Consider the following 21984-nt stretch of genomic DNA (forward strand, 5'->3'; position numbering starts at 1 on the left):
TCGTTTACCTCATAGGTAAGTATTGGGTAATTGCCAATAGTCAGGTTTTTGTTTTTATGAATAAAACAAGTTTGTCGATTTATATCAAACACAAATTCCGGTTGGTTTTTATAGAAACATAACAAAATTGTAGTATAATACAAAGAGGGAACCAAAAAATACAGATTCAAGATTGGGCAAGCACCTAAATTTCTATGTGCTTAATTTGTTTTTAGAAATAATTTCGTGCTTGGCGGTGTTTGACATGTGTATCCGTCAATGGGCGTTTTAGCATTGTGGTGAATTAAACTTCAACCTTTCTCCACAAACGGAGAGGAGGCCTTAGCCCAGCAGTGGGATATTTACATGTTGTTAGTTTTTACTTAAGTGTAAAGATTTATTATTGCTAGAAATTTTCCTTTTATTGTTAAGCTCCTTTAATCAACCGCGTACCCCACTCTCGTTTACTTATTTTATTTTTATAGAATAGGTAGGCGGACGAGCATATCGGCCACCTGGTGGTAAGTAGCGACAAATGCCCATAGACATTGGCATTGTAAGCACTGGCTCGCTCACCATTCAAACCGGAACAAAACGTTACTAATATTTACTATTTAACGATATAATATACATAAGATGAGTGAGTGTTGCACAAAGCGCTACTACTCCAAATATTTAAGCATCCATCCTATCTTGTTTCAATATTGTATGTAAAATTATTACATAAAAATATCTTCATCTACCATATGTTACGCACATGTACTAACACATTTATATTCGTAGATCAAAGAATTGTACCCTTTCAAACAATTTTCACTTTATTCTTCGATATGTTTTATTTCAGAAAAGGTTCAAATATCTCATATCAGACTAGATCGTTTCGTTATCTCGCCCCTTAGAGTTAACGAGCAACCGGGTATGTGATGTCGGCGCCATTTTGATAGATTACTTCATGATTGTCCCTATTTGCATAATGCGATCCGTAAGGCAAGTGAGGTGCTGAATATAGGCAATTATTCTTCTCCTTATGTCTTATATTCTTTTAGTTGAATCGATTTTTAAAACAGTTTTAATGTTTTCTTTATAAATTAAACAAACATAAAGAGAAAATGTATGTTATTGGCTTACAATATTATTATAATGTAGGTGATCTATAATATAAACATAATATATTTTATTATAATATGGAAACAAGAAAGCAAATATTTAGACTTATTTTAAAATTGATATTATTAGAAAATGTAGTTATTTATTTATCCTAGGATTTGCAGTATATTTTATTAATAGTCAAAACACAAGTATAGAACCTAAATCGATTTAAAAATACAACCGAAATATACTAAACAATAGACAAAAATAAGTAACGAATTTTTCTTCAGTATTTTGTGCGTGCGTTTTATATTTATTTCGTTACGGTTTTTTGAATTCAAGGCTGTCTCACCAAACTTCTGCCTGTCATGTAACGCTTTGTTACGTTTCTTTCAAATTTTGAAGCACGAACATTCCGTCTTAGAAGTTAAATGATGAAGAGTATCAAATAATAAAACAGCTATTTGTCGCTTGATTTTCAAAAACCTTTTATCATTTTATATTTAGTTTAGAATCATAAAAATATTATATGTTAGTACACTGCAAAATTATAATTTCTTTGTTAATATACATATTACTTGCAAAGTTTAATAATTTCTTAGTCTTTTTTTGTGTTTTTGCTCCTTTTTGTTCGTATTTTAAAGTAAGTTCTTTCGAATAATCGAATGGTAAAATGGGATATTTGGCGCATTAAAGAGGCCATCGAGCGGAACAAAGGCTCTAAAGTGTTCGCCAGAGATCTGTCTGTTGGTCAGAGTCAACTGACAAGGCTGAAAACTGAGGATGGCAGAATAGTCACGTCAAGATCTGAGCTGTTGGAAGAGGCTGAGAAGTTCTACGGTCAGCTGTACACGACAGCTCAATCACCTGTCAGTAGTCATGCTGCAGATCCCAGAGCAAGACTAACCCGACACTACACTGAAGATTTTCAGGACGTCAGTCTTTTCGAGATTAGAATGGCTCTCGGACAACTCAAAAACAACAAGGCACCTGGTGATGATGGTATTACAGCCGAGCTTCTGAAGGCGGGTGGTACACCGATCCTCAGGGCTCTTCAGAGGCTTTTTAACTCCGTCATTGCCAAAGGTCAAACGCCAAAAGCATGGCACAGAAGTGTGGTGGTACTTTTCTTTAAGAAGGGTGATAAAACCCTTCTGAAGAATTACAGGCCCATCTCACTGCTGAGTCATGTTTACAAGTTGTTTTCGAGAGTCATTACGAATCGTCTCGAGCAAAGGCTTGACGACTTCCAGCCACCCGAACAAGCCGGATTCCGGAAAGGCTTTAGCACCATAGACCACATACATACGCTGCGGCAAGTTATACAGAAGACTGAGGAGTATAACCACCCACTTTGCTTAGCGTTTGTGGACTATGAGAAAGCCTTTGATTCGATCGAAACCTGGGCCGTGCTGAATTCTCTTCAAAGGTGCCAAATTGATTATCGGTATATCAGGGTGTTAAAGTGCTTGTACGAGAACGCCACCATGTCGATCCGACTCCAGGATCAGAACTCAAAACCTATCCAACTGCAGAGAGGTGTAAGACAGGGAGACGTCATATCTCCGAAACTGTTTACCGCTGCATTGGAAGATGTTTTCAAGCTTCTGGACTGGAACGGACTTGGCATCAATATTAACGGCGAGTACATCACTCATCTTCGATTTGCCGATGACATTGTAATTATGGCTGAGACCTTGGAAGACCTCGGCACTATGCTCGATGACCTCAGCAGGGTTTCCCAACAAGTGGGTCTAAAAATGAACATGGACAAGACGAAAATCATGTCGAACATCCATGTTGCACCCACTCAAGTCAAGGTTGGAAATTCTGCACTCGAAGTTGTAGACAACTATGTCTACCTAGGTCAGACCATCCAACTAGGTAGGTCCAACTTCGAGAAAGAGGTCAATCGTCGAATTCAACTCGGCTGGGCAGCGTTCGGGAAGCTACACGATATCTTCTCATCCCAAATACCGCAGTGTCTCAAGTCGAAAGTCTTCGACCAGTGTGTGTTGCCAGTGATGACTTATGGATCAGAGACGTGGTCGCTCACAATGGGCCTCATAAGAAGGCTCAAGGTCACTCAAAGGGCAATGGAGAGGGTTATGCTCGGAGTTTCTCTGCGAGATCGAATCAGAAATGATGAAATCCGCAGGCGAACCAAAGTAACCGACATAGCCCGAAGAATTGCTAAATTGAAGTGGCAGTGGGCGGGGCACATTGCTCGCAGAACCGACGGCCGCTGGGGCAGAAAGGTTCTCGAGTGGCGACCACGAACCGGAAGACGCAGCGTGGGCAGGCCCCCTACAAGGTGGACCGACGACTTAGAACGAGTCGCGGGAAGCCGTTGGATGCGGGCAGCGCAAGATCGGCCAACGTGGAAATCCTTGGGGGAGGCCTTTGTCCAGCAGTGGACGTCTTTCGGCTGGTGATGATGACGAAAATGGGATATTGATGAATAATTTAAATGTTATATACTCAATACTCAACTACGAAAGCAAGTTGCATAACCAATGCACCTTACCAATTATAAATAACCCTTTATAATTATTAGGCAAATCGTTTATGTATCACATAAATAAGTAGCAGGTTTACCGATGCTGAACTATTTACTGTTGGAAATAGCTGCGAGATTTTACGGTAGTAGGCGAATACTCATGTCAGTCTTTGCGACGCTTAATTAAGTTTTTTAACACTCCACTCGACGCTCGGACCGCTTGTTTAGGATCTGAATTAATTAATACGGATGAATACACTTTTAAAGCTATTTATAGGTATATTTAGGTATTCAATGTTTTTGAATTATACAAAGCATTATTTAGTGGTTAGTATTGTATTTTTTGTATATGATCCTATCATGCAATCGAGCAATAAGAGATTGTAATTTCTCAAATTAAAAAGGTAGCAACTTGTTGCAATAATGAAAATTTCTAATGAAACTCTGTTGCACTCATTAACGTATTTTTATTAAAATATCTAACATAAAAACGCCAAGAAAAGCAATTTAATTCTAATATTTAAATAATTATATATAAATAAACTAACACATTAGGTCCGATAATAATAAATAAAAAAATCGTTTGTTATCTGTACTCAAAATATTATCACAAATATTATCAGATATATATTATCAACCATTTATAAATCAATCCTTTAATTTATGATAACATATTATACATTTGGTCAATGTTTTGTGAAACTGTGTTTGTTTATATTACACTAAGGTAATCTGAGTTCACTTTTAATTAGGATTGATTTTATAAAGAAGAAGAGGAACAATACAGTGAATATTTTTATTCAAGCCCTTGACCTCTTTACCATTGTAAGCATTTAATAAAGTCCGAAGACTGTGGGACAAATATTTCTTTTACTTTATCAAGGTTTGTTAAGGAGCAATATTTTATGTTAAAAAATCTAAAAATATAATAAAATGATGTTTTATTTTTTTTTTTATTTTTTATAATTCATCTCGTGCTTTTCGGTGAAGGAAAACATCGTGAGGAAACCTGCATGTGTCTAATTTCATCGAAATTCTGCCACATGTGTATTCTACCAACCCGCACTGGAGCAGCGTGGTGGAATAAGCTCCAAACCTTCTCCTCAAAAAAGGGAGAGGAGGCCTTAGCCCAGCAGTGGGACATTTACAGGCTGTTACTGTACTGTACTGATGTTTTATATAAACAACAACAACAACTACAGAAATAGGTAAATCTTAAAAAGATGAGTCAAATTACATTTGTTGAGTAAGGAAACTTCTCTGGGACTGCCAACATAAACATTAATTAAAAATTAAAAATAATAATAAATAATTTCGTTGTCGTATCTTTCTCCTGTCTTGTCAGATCACCATCTTTGTTTAAACATGTGCAATACAATATTTCCCGCGAGTTACGACTTAATTTTCTTCTTCATTACTGTTGTTAGTTTCGTTGAACTCTTAGCATCATCCAAATAATCAGTGCAACTCGAGCTAGCATACTTTACGATACGATGTCTGATTTATCGAAAAAAAGATTGCAACTTTTAACATTAGAAGTATAAGAGTATAAAGGAGACAGTGAAATTCAAATGGGATTTGTACGACACATGTTTTCTAAAAAAATATAACATTCACTTAAAACTTAGCAGACTTGAAACACAACGTAACAAGTCTCATGTAAAAACCTTTTTTGTGTACCATTAAGCTGTTTGGGGCGGTGAAGTTTGTAAAATTTTGTTATGTACAAATAAATTAGTCAATTACTTTCATCATTAAAATTAATTAATGACGACCTGTAATTTCGTTCATGCGGACATTTTTGTTGCTCAGAGTGTCATTTAGTTAAGTAATATCCGCGTAAATCAAACTAATAGTATTTTTAACTAAAGAGCAAATTACTATTTGATTGTAAGTGAAACTGCGAGAAGCATAACCGTTTCAGCATTAATATGCTGTCGCTGTCCACGGAATCCAAACTTTTTAAATACAAAATACTATGCTAGCGCGATCCTGTTACAGATTTACGATGTGTTGATAAATAAGTACGCTTTCTGATTGATGTAATGATGTAACAGCCTGTGAATGTCCCACTGCTGGGCTAAAGGCCTCCTCTCCTCTTTTTGAGGAGAAGGTTTGGAGCTTATTCCACCACGCTGCTCCAATGCGGGTTGGTGGAATACACATGTGGCAGAATTTCAGTGAAATTAGACACATGCAGGTTTCCTCACGATGTTTTCCTTCACCGTAAAGCACGAGATGAATTATAATCACAAATTAAGCACATGAAAATTCAGTGGTGCTTGCCCGGGTTTGAACCCACGATCATCGGTTAAGATTCACATGTTCTTACCACTGGGCCATCTCGGCTTATCTTTATCGGCTTTCTGATTGAAAACCACTAAATCACAAAATCAAACTGCATTTCACATATTTCTCCCACTCGATCATATCCATCGTAATATTTAGGTCAGTACGAATCGCACGTTCAGAACGATGCAATTTTTAAAATGAAACTGTAGATGAAAAGGAAATATTCATTTACTCCACAATTAATATGAACCTAGTGCCTACGTCACAAATCCTCTTAGTATGATGAGTCCTGATATATAGTACATATATTACGTAATTGACTGACATAGTTGCTGATTTGATAATGAGGGTTTACTAACCGGCTTTTAAATACGACCAACTGGTTTCAAAATGAATATTCGCTGACTTTACGGCTGCATTCGTAAATAACCTGTTTAAAGTTAATGTTTTATGTATAATAAAATGTTATTCACTTACAAATTATTCTAGTATATAAGTATAAAAACTAAATACAATTTTTATTTTATTTGTTAAGAAAAAGCTAGTAATACGGAATAAATACAGTAATAAGTGACTAAATGTTCACAGCAAGCAATCGAAGATTTCACCGGCAGCGGTTTTAGGTAGCCAATAAATCAAGACGCGACGCCGAGTAAGCCCTTTCATCTTTTGAACGGTCCCACCGATTTAAACCTCCTTCGACCAATAACACTCAGTATTCGTGATTTTACGTTTCGATATTAGACACTTATTGCGTCTTTTTATTTTATGAAAAGCTCCCTCTGAAAAATTCAAAATTATTTTAATACATCTATGAATATGTAAGTACCTACATTTTATCGACTGCAAAGAACTTAAAGCATTCCTGCTTTTTACGGCAAATGTACAGGAACGGCACTTTCGTAACAAGTCCATTACAGAAAAACATAGTACTTTAAAGAAAAAATCGTTACGTAACCAAGATCAAAGTTTTAAAGTCCAATTTGCCAGAAGGAAATTCAAGCTTATTACCTGGTATCGCGTTGGTAGCTACGTTCCCACATAATTTATTCGGTTTGTCGTATCTGCAGATAGCTTGCTCTTGGACCGTTTCCAGTCAACGGCAGATGTCGCTCTTACGGAAACAGCCGATCTGGGTTCGCGAGGATTCGGTTCGAGATTTATTGGCCAAACCGATAGTGTTCTATTAAAAATTCGATTTCGATCCGGATCGACGATTTACGTATACCCCAGCCGAACCGTACCTGATTTTGAATTGAAATCGGCAATGTATTGAATCCACGGTGGACATTTTTCTAACACGTGTGACATTTTAGTGAATTGCATTTGCAATGGTAATTTCTTTTTCGCTTTTATTTAAATCTCCTCTTACAGAGAAATGACAAATAGCTTCTAATAAATAAAAACCTTTAATATGTCGGTTTTCTTCGATTAGAATCGGATAAAATGTTTTGCCTTCGAATTTCCTATTATTTAAGTTGAATTCATAACATATTCATGGTAAATCGTAACAACTAAATATGCAACTTTACAATAACTAAATATACAACGAATTATTTTAATAGGGTCATACAAACAGTTACAGTATGGAAAATGTGTAAATTTTGTTCGTTCAAAATTAATAAAAAAATTATTTATATATTAAACACCTTGTTGAACTAACTCGCCTCCATGATATTGGTACAGCAACGGACAATATTTTAAATTCCTGTTCATTTCATTACATACGATTATCGGTATCATTATAAAAGATAACGTAATTTGAACACTCTTGGTGCATATTTGTCTAGTAAATCTGTAGCGCGTGCCGGAATTCTAGATTTGTTGCTCTAAATCAAAACTTACTGTATATATGTACCTTAAAAATATTAAGGTCCATATTATTATGAAAATTCTGAGTTAATTAAAGGATGTCTATCCCGTAATGCTTTTCAACACTTAGATACATCATTTAAATAATTAGTGTTTTTAGTTAATATACACGGTACTTCGGACTTACTACTAACTCTTATTAAGTTTTTCGGGAAAGCAAGACAAAAAAAATCAAAATAAAAGAGTTGAGTAAATACAAAAAATAAAATTAAAGAAAAATAGAGATTTCATCACTTGAGAAAGTAAGGTAATTAATTACCCACTCGTACAAGTTGCCAATACTTAAATAACAATAAACTTGTATTACAATAAGCAAAATTAAAATGTTTAAGTCCGTTTTTAGTTTTAAATATTCTTTTGGTAATTAAGCATAAAACAGTTTTAGAAACACCTAATGATAATGAATATATATAAGCTTAACAAAATTGAACTAGCGTTGCAAATAAATTATATAAATATGTTGATAAAACTCGGTACCCCATTCCTTCCTTTGAAAACACGTTAGGGTTGGAATAAGGTATGCTTAAAGAAGACTTCTAAAATGAAAATATATGACAACGATAACTGCACTTCCTAGTTTTCTAGTCCTCAATTGAATAGTTGCCGCATTGGAGACGCAATGGACTAACGTCGTTAGAATAAACGACGCTCACCAACACTCGAGGAGTGCTGCCATTATTCGGATGTTTCAATAAACCGGCGGAAGAAACTTCTAAGAGGGTAAGGTAAAATTTATTTTTCAAATTAAGAACATTTATTTTTGATCTTATTTTGTTTTATTATCATTATAAAAAAAACATAGTATGCAAAACATCGATAGCATATAACTTTAAATAAAGAACTACTAAAAAAATATCTTACAAAAATTCCAAATGGCTTATAAAATTTCAAAATTCAAGCCTCGAGGTAAGCAAGCAATTTGCTCGTTCAAACTAAATATAATAAGTTACAATACTTTTTATAATTATCGGAAGCTGATCTTCGGTCTTATTTTAAAATGAAAAATGAGCTCGTTAAGAGTCTGAACGATCTATAAGAATGATGGTTATGGAGTACAAAACTTTTTTTTATATTAGCTTATTAGCATTAAAAGCTTTATTTTTATAAATGACTTCAAATACCTAGGAGGATGTTATATTCGAAGCGTGTATTCACCGATTATTCAAAATATGAACATCGAGACTTCGATGACTTCAAATGCGTTTTATTTTTAGACATCAGTATTTTTATAGTCATATAGAAACACAGATAACATTATAACTAGTTTAAAGAATTGTCTTTTTTGATATATGAATATTACAACAAATATTTAAGACTAAATTAATTTGGAGATACGGTAATATCTGCCTACTGCCAACTCGTGGCACGTGATGCGCCACTGGATACGGCACAACACAACCTAACGGAATGTTATGGGGCTACGTGGGGCCGTAAAGGTATTTCCTGGTGGCTATAGTCGGCAGAGACCTCTCGCAGGCGCTGATTGGAAATGATCTCTTTCTGCGAGAATGTCATGTATCAGAAGTAGGTTGCGGAGCAGCTGCGTGAGGAGAATGCCTCCGCTGATCCGATTCGCCAAGAACAGGGAGGACCGGCGTCGACGTTATGCGCACCATCTCTCCCCGCCGTAAGCACCGCCAGGGTTAGGAGCGTCCCTTGTAACCGGGTAACCCCCCAGGATAGGAGTCGTCAGTGTTGCGGCGCGCTCAACGCTGGTGAATCCCACATACCCCCACTTCATGTGGAGTAAACGCGTAAATGCGTTTTTCCAGCAAGATAATAGGTATTCGGTAAGATCTGATAATTTGTTTGATTAAAAAACAAAATAAAGTTTTTCTGTTGTATCATGTTATATCACTACATATAATGTACTGTGTAAAAGATTTGAAAGAATTGACGATTACGTTTGATAACTTCCATTTTCGAGATAAATGGTTGTTTAATTGATTATTTCTCTATTAAGATATTCAAATTAAGAAATCTACCTGAATATATAACGTAGATTTTTATTTAAATAACGTTTAGAGAAGATGTCGGAAAATCGAGATTAAAATCTGTTTAATTCTAAATTTGCTTTTGAACAAAAGTAGGTTATGTTTTTGTATAACATTAAAGTCATTACAAATCATTTTAAATCCATTTAGCTTGACAATCATAATCGGGCCTAATGAATATAATTCGAATCAAATGATGCGATGTAATACACAAAGTGCTCTAAGTGGAGTACATTCACTTGCACTTTTGCATATTAAATAATGAAACAAATGCTTATTCACGATTCTTATCGATCGTGTGAGCCACATCCCTGAATACTTCACAAGCCGAGCTTTCCGTCTCGTTTCATTATCTTAGTTAAGAGTACGATCGAAAATCGAATACTTTATTAATATAATCCTGGCGTGTTCGTATGATTCATATGATTTCCTTCGTCATAAAAATCACTTAAAACAACGTTATTCGGTTATGTCGTATAAATTTTGTATGGGCACGGGTGCAAATAAACCTTGTAAGCTGTATAACAATTTTTTTTTGAAATTTTAAAAAATCAATGTCAAATTTTTTGTATTTCTTGTATTCATTTAATTTATTATGTTTTTATACTATTACTTTCCAGAAATATAAATAAAACAAAATAAGAAAAATCGATTTTTTCACAAACTTTTTAATTCTATATAGAGCTGTATATAATGTATTAAATTTTTATTGATATTGTAAACTAAGGTTAAAGTCTACTAAGATCAACTAACTAAAGTCTTTTACGCATACATAGTACATCGTAAGTTTAAATTCAGGACAGGAGGCATACATCATGCAAACCGCAGTAGCTCGTATGTCTACAAAAAGACGAAGTGGATTTATCCTCACAATCGTAAATTTCTTTCGAAACAACAAAAATATAAAAATAATAAACATTGTACAAGAACATAAATCATCTCAGAACATATTCCACTCGACGACAAATACAGTTTTCGGATATAATTCACTGTTGGCTTAGCGATTACATAACTCGCAAAAAGAGGAAAAACGAAACGACTTCAGTGACCGCAAATAAACAAAAGGTTATGGGGATAATACGATTATAATATTAGGATAATAAACATTTTCTTATAAATAAAATAACTTTACATAACATTACTATAATAATCTGTAAAGTAAAAGATGAAGTTCACGTTTATTAGAAGTGACAGCAACAATAGAACATTCACATTAATTAATTTGGTATTTCAATTTATTCAAACATTTTTTTTTTTATTATAATGTAAAAAAATGCAGGTGTATAGAAATAATAACCATTATAGCCGCGCGACCTATGACGCATAAACTATGAGCTTTCAAAGAGTAATGCTTTCAGAGAGTTTCTTTGATATCACGTATGAAAACCGTCAGAGGTTCAACGTTCAAAGAAATTACTCGTCAAAGCGACGTATTGGTGTTACAGAACCCGCTAGAAAATCATAATATCACGTTTGCATTAGATACAGATATCCCTATCCCCCCTTCAAAGAAACATGTGATATTTCACAACTTTTAACTTCAAAATGGAGCGCGTACAGACGATGAAAGATAATATTCTCGTTCTTACATTTTAAAATAAACGTTCGCTTTTTCATTTATTAATTTGAAAATACACTAAAACACTAATTGCCTTCAAAAGGATTAGAAAAATGTTTTTTTAATCATTCATAACTTGTAAATTTATACAGTTCACAACTTTCAAAAACAAAATTAAAAAATGCATTTGATTTATCGATAAGGCAGAAAAAAATAAATTGACAAAGCAAAATCGAAACAAGAAACCAAATAAGAAAATACAGTTCTCTTTATTGCGAGTGAGAAGTTCTTAGCTGAGACACACCTGAGTCTTGAAGGGCTCGTAAATAAAGGAGAACGACTAAACTTGTGGAAATATCGCAACGGATAACTCGAGAAAGACGTTCTACCTCAGAGCAATACTTCTAAGAGATGAAACGATAAATGATATCAAGATAAATTTTCATCTAGCTTTGCGAAAAATATAAGGCTTATTCTTAAAACATTTTTGCATATTCTTTCATTAAGAATTTATTAAATATGTATTACAGGTTTATTTTTCCATCCAAAAACATAATCTTCTAATACAGTATGAAAGAAAAATGTCAGCATTAAAAAGCCTATATCAGAACGGTCCAATTCTGAAATCAATTAAAACGTTAAACAATTATTTCATAAAATATCTAAGCAAGCAGAAAAGTTTCTCTGGATGATAACAAAGCAGTTTCCAGAATAATGTCAACGACAGAACAGAACAAATTTTCGAGACAAGATGAGCGTATTTATTATGAGGATTCTAGCGCTACAGTACGCAATATTTTTGTTTCTTAGTTCCGAAACTCCAAGCTATCATAAATTTTGATAACAATACACTCTCAAAGAAATCTAACCGTGTTGATAGCGTATTTATGACACGTGGTTTTGCAATAAAATCGAAATACCTTTAACAAATCCGAATGTTTTATCGTTTCAATTTTGTGTTTTATAGGTAATAAATTTGAAGTTTTCAATATTATTACATTTTAGTTTTCTATCGTTTTAAGTTACTCAATATTCGAATATTATATGAATTGCAGTATAAAGAAACAATTCAAGTAACATGCATAATTCATATTTCAATTACCAAAAAAATTGGAATATCTATTGCGACATATATGGTATTACTGATAGTTCAATATTAACATTCATAGAGATAAAAACTCAAACATTGCATTCTATAAAATGAATATTTATAAGGAAATATATAAATAAAAACAGGTAGTTAATATTGAATCGACTCAATATATTGGGTATATTCGATAATGTAAAATGATTTCTATAAACATTTACTTTACGCCAAGTGTACGTGTTGACGAGGGGGCTACTTTACCTGCTGTATTCATCCGTTGCGTAACACCCTAATCCGAAGCCCATTTGTATTCTTTGGCGGAAAACATCCAATTTTGTGTAACTCGGCGATATCGTCCCCACATGGCGTGGCACAACAGTTTTTTTATTAACAGCCACTATAGGATACTGTTTCGTAATATTTCTTTATAAATATAGGAAGAAGAGTTAAGTATTTTTGAAATAAAAAAAAACAGGATTCTCATACTCGTTCTGATATAATCTAAAAATTATATAAAATAGCTAGTTAATTTTTTTCAAAGCAAAGCACAGGACGTTAAAACAGTTGAAAATTAAATTACAGATATCTAACCAATGAGCCATCTCGACCCTTCAGTCCTAATGATTAAAATAAGAATATATGATTGGTGAACTTTTCAGGAGAAATAATATTCGTTTAAGTTTAATTTCTCCTGTATGCTATACATAGTATTTTATTACTTTTTGGAATAACAACAGGTATGTGAGTAATACGGCAACATATTACCTATGCGAATACCTAGCCCTGTTTCATGTTAAACAACATTTACATTAGCCGGTACTGAATGGGTGACTAGCTGTAATCACAGCGTTAATAGAGGTATTTTGCCACCGTGCTCAAATAACATAACTATCTTCAAATATATACGTCAGCTAAAGTGTGAAATGTTTTAATAAAATTAATGATTTTTGAGTTTTTTTTTTTGTAGTCCCAGTGAAAGATTGTAAAAATTTCAATAATCACTCAAATAGTACGGTAAAAATAATAAACCGAATAAATGGTATAAAAGCAATCAACGTAAACATCTTGTCGACAAAAGATTTAATCAAAATCAATATATCCTTAATTCATTTTTTTTATTTTTTTTATAAAACAAAATCAAGAGCATTTTACAAAATATATTTAAAAGTACCTGCGTGACTATAAATGAGCCAGATTTAATTTAAATTATTTATGATTAATCCATAATAGATAATCTTTACTGAAGGACGTTTTTATTTTTAATTGTGATGATAGAAGATTAATCCTATAGGTAGACGGACGGGCACCGCCAATGCGCCACCAACCTTGGGAACGAAGATGTTATGTCCCTTGTGCCTGTAGTTACACTGGCTCACTCATCCTTCAAACCGGAACGCAACAATACTAAGTGTCGCAGTAGGTACCTACCCAGACGGGCTCGCACAAAGCTCTACTAACTATCGAATTAGAATTTACCGAAAACCAACACTAGAAAATCATTAGTTACTTATTTTTATTATATTTTGTATTTAATAGAATAAAAAGAGAAATAATTAATGAATGTGTAAACTATTAACCGAACATCTAATGTAAACATCTAATAATCTAACATTAGAATTTAAAAAACTTAAAGCTGTTTTCGTTAGTTTAGGTGTCCAATCTTATAAAACGAAGTTACATGTCATAATATTATACTGCTTACTATCTATAAAACTATAACTACAAGCTTAGTAGATAATTTTGTTTAAATGAATTTACTATCTATATACAAAAACTTTGAAAATTAACGTCAGTGTAAATTAATTGCATTTGATTCGTCCGTCGATACAGTCTGTCGATGTACGGTATTCTCGAAGGCGTTTCGATAATTTGTCGCGTCCCTTGAATCTCTTCTGCGCGATCGCTCTTTTCACGGTTAATGGCGCGAATGTTACTAGTGTGAACTGATATTGAGGAAACAACTCACGTCTCGGTACTGTCCTTTCGCGTCTTTATTTTTCGACTCGTTTAATCAGAAAATTCTTTCCTTATTTCGAATAGCATTGAATTTATATTTTCAATTTTTGAGCTAAAAAAATAATTATAAAAATTCACAATTATTGTATTATATATTCATATACAAATATCGAAATGATTCTAATTTCTAAGGAAATATTGAACTAGTAGATACTTCTAACACGAAATGATTAAACTGGGATAAGATCACTCGAGTGCTCTTAGATATTTCAACTTTCCTACAAAAGTTGACTCCTTCAAAAATTAATAACGTCTTAAAGCGAAACTTATGAGGGTCCCCGCAATACAACGTTTAACCGCTTGGTTTATAATAAATGAAGTAGCCTTTGAAAATAAGGACGTTCTTAAATTAACATTTGACGTTGCTCATAAAACAAGAAATTAAATAAGAGAGGAAGGGTTTAACTTGTAGGGGGCTTATTTATTTCTTGCAACAAGAAGCTGGGTCAGACCGCAGTGACCGCACGCTCGGCGAGCGACAAATTAAATAAATTTACAGTCCGCAACGGAGTAATAATGAAATGAATTAATTTCAACAGTGCGAAAGCGCAATGGTTTAAACGGCATTTCAATGATACATAGCTATCGAATAGTAATTGGAAAATAATAAATTATTTGGTTATTTCCGATCGTAAATAAATTTGCCAATAAAAATTAAATTCAACACTTTATAAATTAAAGATATTTTTATTATTCAACCAATTTACTGACGATCTTCTTTCCTTTATTTCTAGTTCGACATATTTGACATACATACGCATTTATTATTGCAGTTTGACGAAATGTCAATGACACACCAGCAATTCAACCGTCGGATACATTTAAAATATTCCATACATCGCGTGAACTCTTTACATTTTGCCGTGACTGGACTCAATTCCGATCGGACGTTGCGGGTGAGAATAAATGCATATTATATACGCTACTAGCGTTCCATACAATTTCATTGATCATTATCCAGAACTTCAAATCACATTACTTAAAAGCTACTTACTTATTTATTTATTTATTTATTTAGTGTACAGGAAACAAACAGTGAAATAATTACAATAAAATAAAAAATATAAAACAATTCATAAACCAAAACAGTTTCCATTTATAAATTAATCACAAGTAATTACAAAACAAGACATTTTTTATATTTAATATAAATTTAATTTTTAAATCAAGAAAACATAATTTAATAATAAATAATCAATTTATAATTAATTAATTAAAAATGCATGAGTAAATTAAGGCTCTTGAGAGTATAATATTTCTTTTACTTGCAGTTTGAATTTTTTAAGGGAGAGATGAAATATATCACATTCAATAAATGTTTTATTGTATTGTTTAGATGATCTATTAATAAATGCATTTGCTGCATATTTAGTCTTTGTCAATGGAAAATCAAAAATAGATTTATTGCGACTACCAGGGCGAGGACACTTGATATTTATTTTAGAAAGGAGATAAGGGGAATCAAATATGTTGTGGATCAATTTATATAAAAACACCATATCACGTTCAAGTCGTCTCTGTTCAGTTGTCGGTATCTTTTCTATTTGATTCAAATTATTTATAGACGCAAATTTTAAATATTTTAAAAACTTTTCCTGAATATTTTCGATGAATTCTATATATTTACTATACTGTGGATTCCAGACAGTGCAAGCGTATTCTAGAATAGGTCTCACAAATGATTTATATAAAAGAACAAAAGTTGAAACACGCTTAAACTCTCTGGAAATCCTCAGCACAAATCCTAGCATACGAAACGCTTTAGAAGTTATGGAATTTATGTGTTCATCGAAAAGAAGTTTAGAATCGAGTGTTATTCCAAGATCTTTGACCACTGATACACGTTTTATATCATCTTCCTTAAATCGGTAGTTGTAAATGATCACTTTTCTTTTTCTGGTATATGTTATACAATTACATTTCTTTATATTCAAAAACAGCGAATTGGTAGTACAATAATCGCTAAGTAAGTTCAAATCTTTTTGCAGACTAATACAATCATCAACACTCTTAATAATTTTATAAGTTTTTGTATCATCAGCATATAATAGAAATTTAGAAGATGCAAATACCGAAACAACATCATTTATATATATATTAAAAAACAGTGGTCCAAGATGTGAGCCTTGAGGGACTCCAGATGGAACGGGTAGAAAAGATGAGCAATATCCTTTCACAGTCACGGCTTGACTTCTATTCAATAAATATGACTTGATCCATCTAAGGAGGTCACCATGTACACCGATGAACTCCATTTTTGCTATTAAGATAGAATGAGAGATTTTGTCAAACGCTTTGGAGTAATCGGTGTACACAACGTCCACCTGATATCCTTTGTCCATTGCAGTCAAAACATAGTCAGTGAATTCACACAAATTAGTTTCAGTTGATTTCTTGTTAATAAATCCATGCTGCTGGTCAATAATTATGGGACGTATGCTTGGAAAGATTTTGTCATAAATTATACGTTCAAAAAGTTTTGGAATTGAACTTAATTTCGAAATAGGACGATAATTTTTGATATCATGTCTATCTCCATTTTTAAAAATAGGCACAACATAAGACTGTTTCCAAATTGAAGGCATAGTACATGTATGAAGGGAAATACAAAACAATAAATGTAAAGGAATAGATATAGTCATATGGCATTTACTTAGAAAAAGAGGTGGTATACCGTCGGGTCCGCTACCTTTTTTAATATTTAAGGTTTTCAAATACTTACGAACATCAGCAAGTGAAATATCAACAGATGACAAATTAATTGTATTAGCATATCCACTATTATTTTGACTGTTACAGGAAAAATTGTTAAGATGTGTACTATGTTCAAAGGATGTATAGAAATATTCATTAAATAGATTGCTTATTTGCTGACCGTCACTTGTTGAGATATCGTTATAATATAGCCGCTCAGGAATGTCATTTGTATTCTGTTTGGTCTTGACAAATGTCCAAAAACACTTAGAGTTTCTCAAAATATTATTTTCCGCAAAATCAAGATAGTTATCGTAGCATGTCTTACGTTATTAATTTTCACACCAATAACCATTCTCCGTGTTTATTAGTTATAATATTCCTTTATTCTAAAAGAGAAGTTAATTCTTAAGCTGTAATTTATATTTCAATGATATACTCAATATCAAAATAGTCGACCTCGTAGCTCAATAGAGATCTTTGATGAATCCGTACTTACTAAATCTGACGTGTCAATAAACGGAAAATATGAACTAGAATAACTCTCAAAGATTCATACCGCCTTTGACAAGGATTTCGTCGTGTGACCAGACGTTCGCAAGCTTCACAGGAAATTTCCCTCAAACGACACTTTTATAGCTTCTTAAGCGTTGGATCTTTAAAATTATTATATCTTACTTCTTTTAGATTGAAGTAAAATTTATGAACATTTATTATCATTATTTATGGATATGGATAGTCTTAAACTGATTTTAAAACAAGATCGTATTTTAAATTACTTATTAATTCATTTACAATTCAGTGGGGATTAATTTAAATATTACCTAATTTAGCAGATTCAAGTAATAATTTAAGATAAGTCAATTGAGTAGTATAATACCAGGTCGTTATAAAGAGGCCTCTAATCAAAAGGCCACGGGGGGCTGAAAGAGCACCAACCCGATTAAATATGAAAGGTCTAATTGAACGGGTATTATTAAGGGTGGAGCTAATGACATTAAATTATCCTTGATGTTTAATGTTACATTTTTTATCTGTAATTTTAAATAACCCAACTTCATACTATGTATTGATTGTATGTAGTTTAATATTTATCTAATATACATTATTTTTTTTTTTTTTTTTTTTAATAGAAAAGGAAGGCGGACGAGCATATGGGCCACCTGATGGTAAGTGGTCACCAACGCTCTTAGACATTGGCATTGTAAGAAATGTCAACCATCGCTTACATATCCAATGCGCCACCAACCTTGGGAACTAAGATTTTATGTCCCTTGTGCCTGTAATTACACTGGCTCACTCACCCTTCAAACCGGAACACAACAATATCAAGTATTGCTGTTTTGCGGTAGAATATCTGATGAGTGGGTGGTACCTACCCAGACGAGCTTGCACAAAGCCCTACCACCAGTATTTAACATTAGTATGTTTTACGGTATTTGTACGGTATTTGTTTTGTATATTATTAAAATATGTGTAGTATTTATTTATTAGTATGTAGTTATAGGTATGTGCACAGGTGTAGGTATCCTGATCTAAATATTTAAATATCCTGAATCTAATGTCTGAAAGAAATCGCTGGTAAGCTACAATGCTGCTTTAGTGCTGTTCATAATTTTGATTTTCATCTAAATTAACTTAATTAAAAAAATATAATATGATATGTACATATATGTCCAATATAGAGTTAAATAAATAAAAAAAATATATATTACAATTAATTCATTAATACACTAAAGTTTAATTATCAACGTTTCTAAAGTAAAGCCGATTATACTAAAAACATCGCAGATTATTAAAAAGACCGATTAAAAAGTTAAATCGTAATTAAATTTCAAGTAACTTGTATATTTCAATCAATTTTGCCACATTTAACCATTTGCAAGTTTCATTACGCGTCTTAAGTCGAACCCAAAGATTTTGATATAGGTAGACATTTGGGGAGCGCGGTTATTAAGGAGACGAAGCCTTTGGTGATTGATGCCGTACTAACAAGGAACTTGTATAAATAATATTATACCGACATAAATCTGCAGGGATTGAAACTGCCTAGAATTTATTTACCATGTTTGATCTAGATATACTATTAATCTATTTTCAGGAATGCCTGAAAATGAGGTTTAAGAATTTATTCTCAAAAAGACAGATTCACTTACATGAGAACAGTATGATAAATGTAAAGATGACAAAAAATATATTCGCCTTATAGATACTTAGTTAACGGAATGTAATATAGTAAAATAGATGTGTGTATTTTAATCGGTACAAAAGTGGGTATTCTCTAAAATATATTTTGAGAGTTGAGACTTGAACCCGTTAACTGAGCTTACATTTTTTATATAAGATGGTAATTTGTTATATAGTTGTGCTCCATCGAAAGTTATATTTTTTTTTGCAAATTTGGTTCTAATTTTTGGGAGTACTAATAAGCTTGGTCTACGGGTGCTACGTTTATTGCTTTGTTTTATAAATGACAATTCTGAATGTATCGATTTATTAATAATTTTTCTAATGAGAATACAAGAATTATATACATAAAGTTGTCGTAAGTTCATAATATTTGTTTCTTTGTAAAGTTTAGTTGTTAATGTCAAAGGTGGATATCTAAAAAGTATTTTAATAATTTTATTTTGTTTCCTTGAAAATAGATTAATATATAGATACACTACTTTAATCTTTTTGTTAAAAGTAATCACTCGCTTGGTTCATTGTTAGACTACTTATTTCTAACTATATCTTCTAATTCCATCAATATAAACAATCAATGTTTTGATTAAAGGTTATATTGATGAAAAGTAATTGTTAGTTCATTTTGATTTGAAACAGACTTCCTAGCACGATATGACATATCGAGTTACCGTGGCTTACGAAGTGCATTACAACTCGGAAACTTCATCAGCAAACTATCGCAGTCAGTATATACCGATACGTGCAAAGAGAATAATAAAATTAAAACCGACCGGTCGACATACCGTGTACGTAAAAAGCGCCGGTGCTTCCGTTCGTGGAGAAATAAAATTCGACGCCATCGTGACATCGACGCTTGATATTGGATACTATGCCTACATTTTTTTTATTGAATAGGAAAGCGGACAATCATATGGGTCACCTGATGGTAAGTGGTCACCAACGCCCATAGACATTGACACTGTAAGAAATGTTAACGATCGCTTACATAGCCAATTCGCAACCATCCTTGGGAACTAAGATGTTATGTCCCTTGTGCCTGTAATTACACTGGCTCACTCACCCTTCAAACCGGAACACAACAATACCAAGTAATGCTGTTTTGCGGTAGAATATCTGATGATGGGTGGTACCTAGCCAGATGAGCTTGCACACAGCCCTACCTCCAGTGAACCACCACACTTGCGGACATGCTAAAGGATGTACATTGAAATTTTACCATAACAGATAAACATATCAAAAGCTTCATATAGTGTTTGTTATATATGATATGTATATTAATGAGCGTACTTACCCAAAAGAAAACTTTAAATACAATTTTGTAGTCAAACGCGATGATTAAATACCTGCAACAACAAAAAAATGGATGATATCAAATAATTGAAAATTTTCTTCACAACGTTCTTGTAACCAAACATAGTTGATATGTTACTTATGTGACAATAAAATATTGTTTTGTTAGATACGTAATTTCGGTCATGTATACATAACTCGGCATACGCGGAAGGCGTATACTGCGTTTTATAGCCGGTCATGTATCAAAGTTTCGCGTACGTCGCGAATAACAGCAGCACGAGTATAAGGCCTTAAATAATACAGATCCGAGCTTAGAATTTTGAAACTTTGCCCTATTATTTTTAAGGCGAGTTTTAAAATCGTTCATTTTTAATTAAATAAATAATATATAACCCTCCTTATAAGCATTCATAAATTATTAAGAAAATACGTGTATGTTATATTTACAGTAAAAGTCAAACAGTTTATGTTTGATGGAGATTAATAGGCTTCAATTGTTCGAATAAAATATTATAAGGATTTGTCAAATAAATAATAAGAATTTAACAACCAATTTAGTACAATGCTCGTCAATTTGTTTTCCCTGTCAAAATTGTAACCTCCATTGCACACGATATCAAACATTTATAAGATTTTATAGCTTATCATATTGCTGAGGGAATCTCGTCATTGCTACATTGTGTTAGAGGTGAAAATTAATAACGCGAAGCATAAGTACTTAGAAAACGGCAACGAAGCGCGCGAACGCTCGAAGCAATGTATAATTTGCCTCATTTCATCAAAATTACAAAGCCCGCTTGGTATAATCTTTGCAAAACTTCATTTTGCTCAAGTGAACGCGTAATGTCCTTCAGCGTTCGAGAAACTCGGTGCTATACCGTGATTTTTTTTTTTAATAAAAAGTCGGCCTTGATAACTTTCAAGTTTATGTATCTGACTTATAAAGGTTCGTTAAAGAACTATTAAATATTAATATAAATTATATACCGATTTTATTTGTCACGACGATATTGAATTATATTACAAAAGTTATCGAAAACTTATATTTTTAACCAATCATAAATTATGGAAATAATGATTTTGTACGTAACGATGACGAATTAATTATTCATTCATTTTTACAAATTCGTGTAATGATGCTTGGAACCTTCTCCAAAAAAATATGTGAAAACATCAAAATGCAATAGGACAGTACATAGTATGTTTTATAAAAATGTATACATGTATATTTGTAACGAAATATTAAAAGTGGAATTGTAAGATAGTAGATTTGTTTGTGTTTATTTACAACCACTTGCACAGGCGCACACGTGTGCGCCTGTGCAAGTGTCATTGAAGCCAATGAACTATTTATTATTTATTCAATTTTATGTACAATAATTTGACATTAATTAAATGACTAAAATATATAAAAAAGCTA

At 32.7% G+C, this 21984-nt stretch overlaps 1 protein-coding gene across 10 annotated transcripts in view; it reads right to left on the reverse strand.

Moving 5' to 3' along the window:
- Positions 1 to 21984, reverse strand: part of LOC126773790 (putative polypeptide N-acetylgalactosaminyltransferase 9) — a 186807-nt gene that overhangs the window by 34985 nt on the left and 129838 nt on the right. For 3 of the 10 annotated variants that reach the window (XM_050494954.1, XM_050494958.1, XM_050494956.1), the window contains exon 3: positions 20563 to 20614. The exons of the other annotated variants lie outside the window; for them this stretch is intronic. The gene's annotated coding sequence lies outside the window, so the exon portion shown is untranslated. The remainder of the gene's footprint in view (positions 1 to 20562; positions 20615 to 21984) is intronic. 10 annotated transcript variants of the gene reach the window in all.

The sequence above is a fragment of the Nymphalis io genome, chromosome 15 (assembly GCF_905147045.1).
Source record: "Nymphalis io chromosome 15, ilAglIoxx1.1, whole genome shotgun sequence".
NCBI classification, from domain to species: Eukaryota; Metazoa; Arthropoda; class Insecta; order Lepidoptera; family Nymphalidae; genus Nymphalis; species Nymphalis io.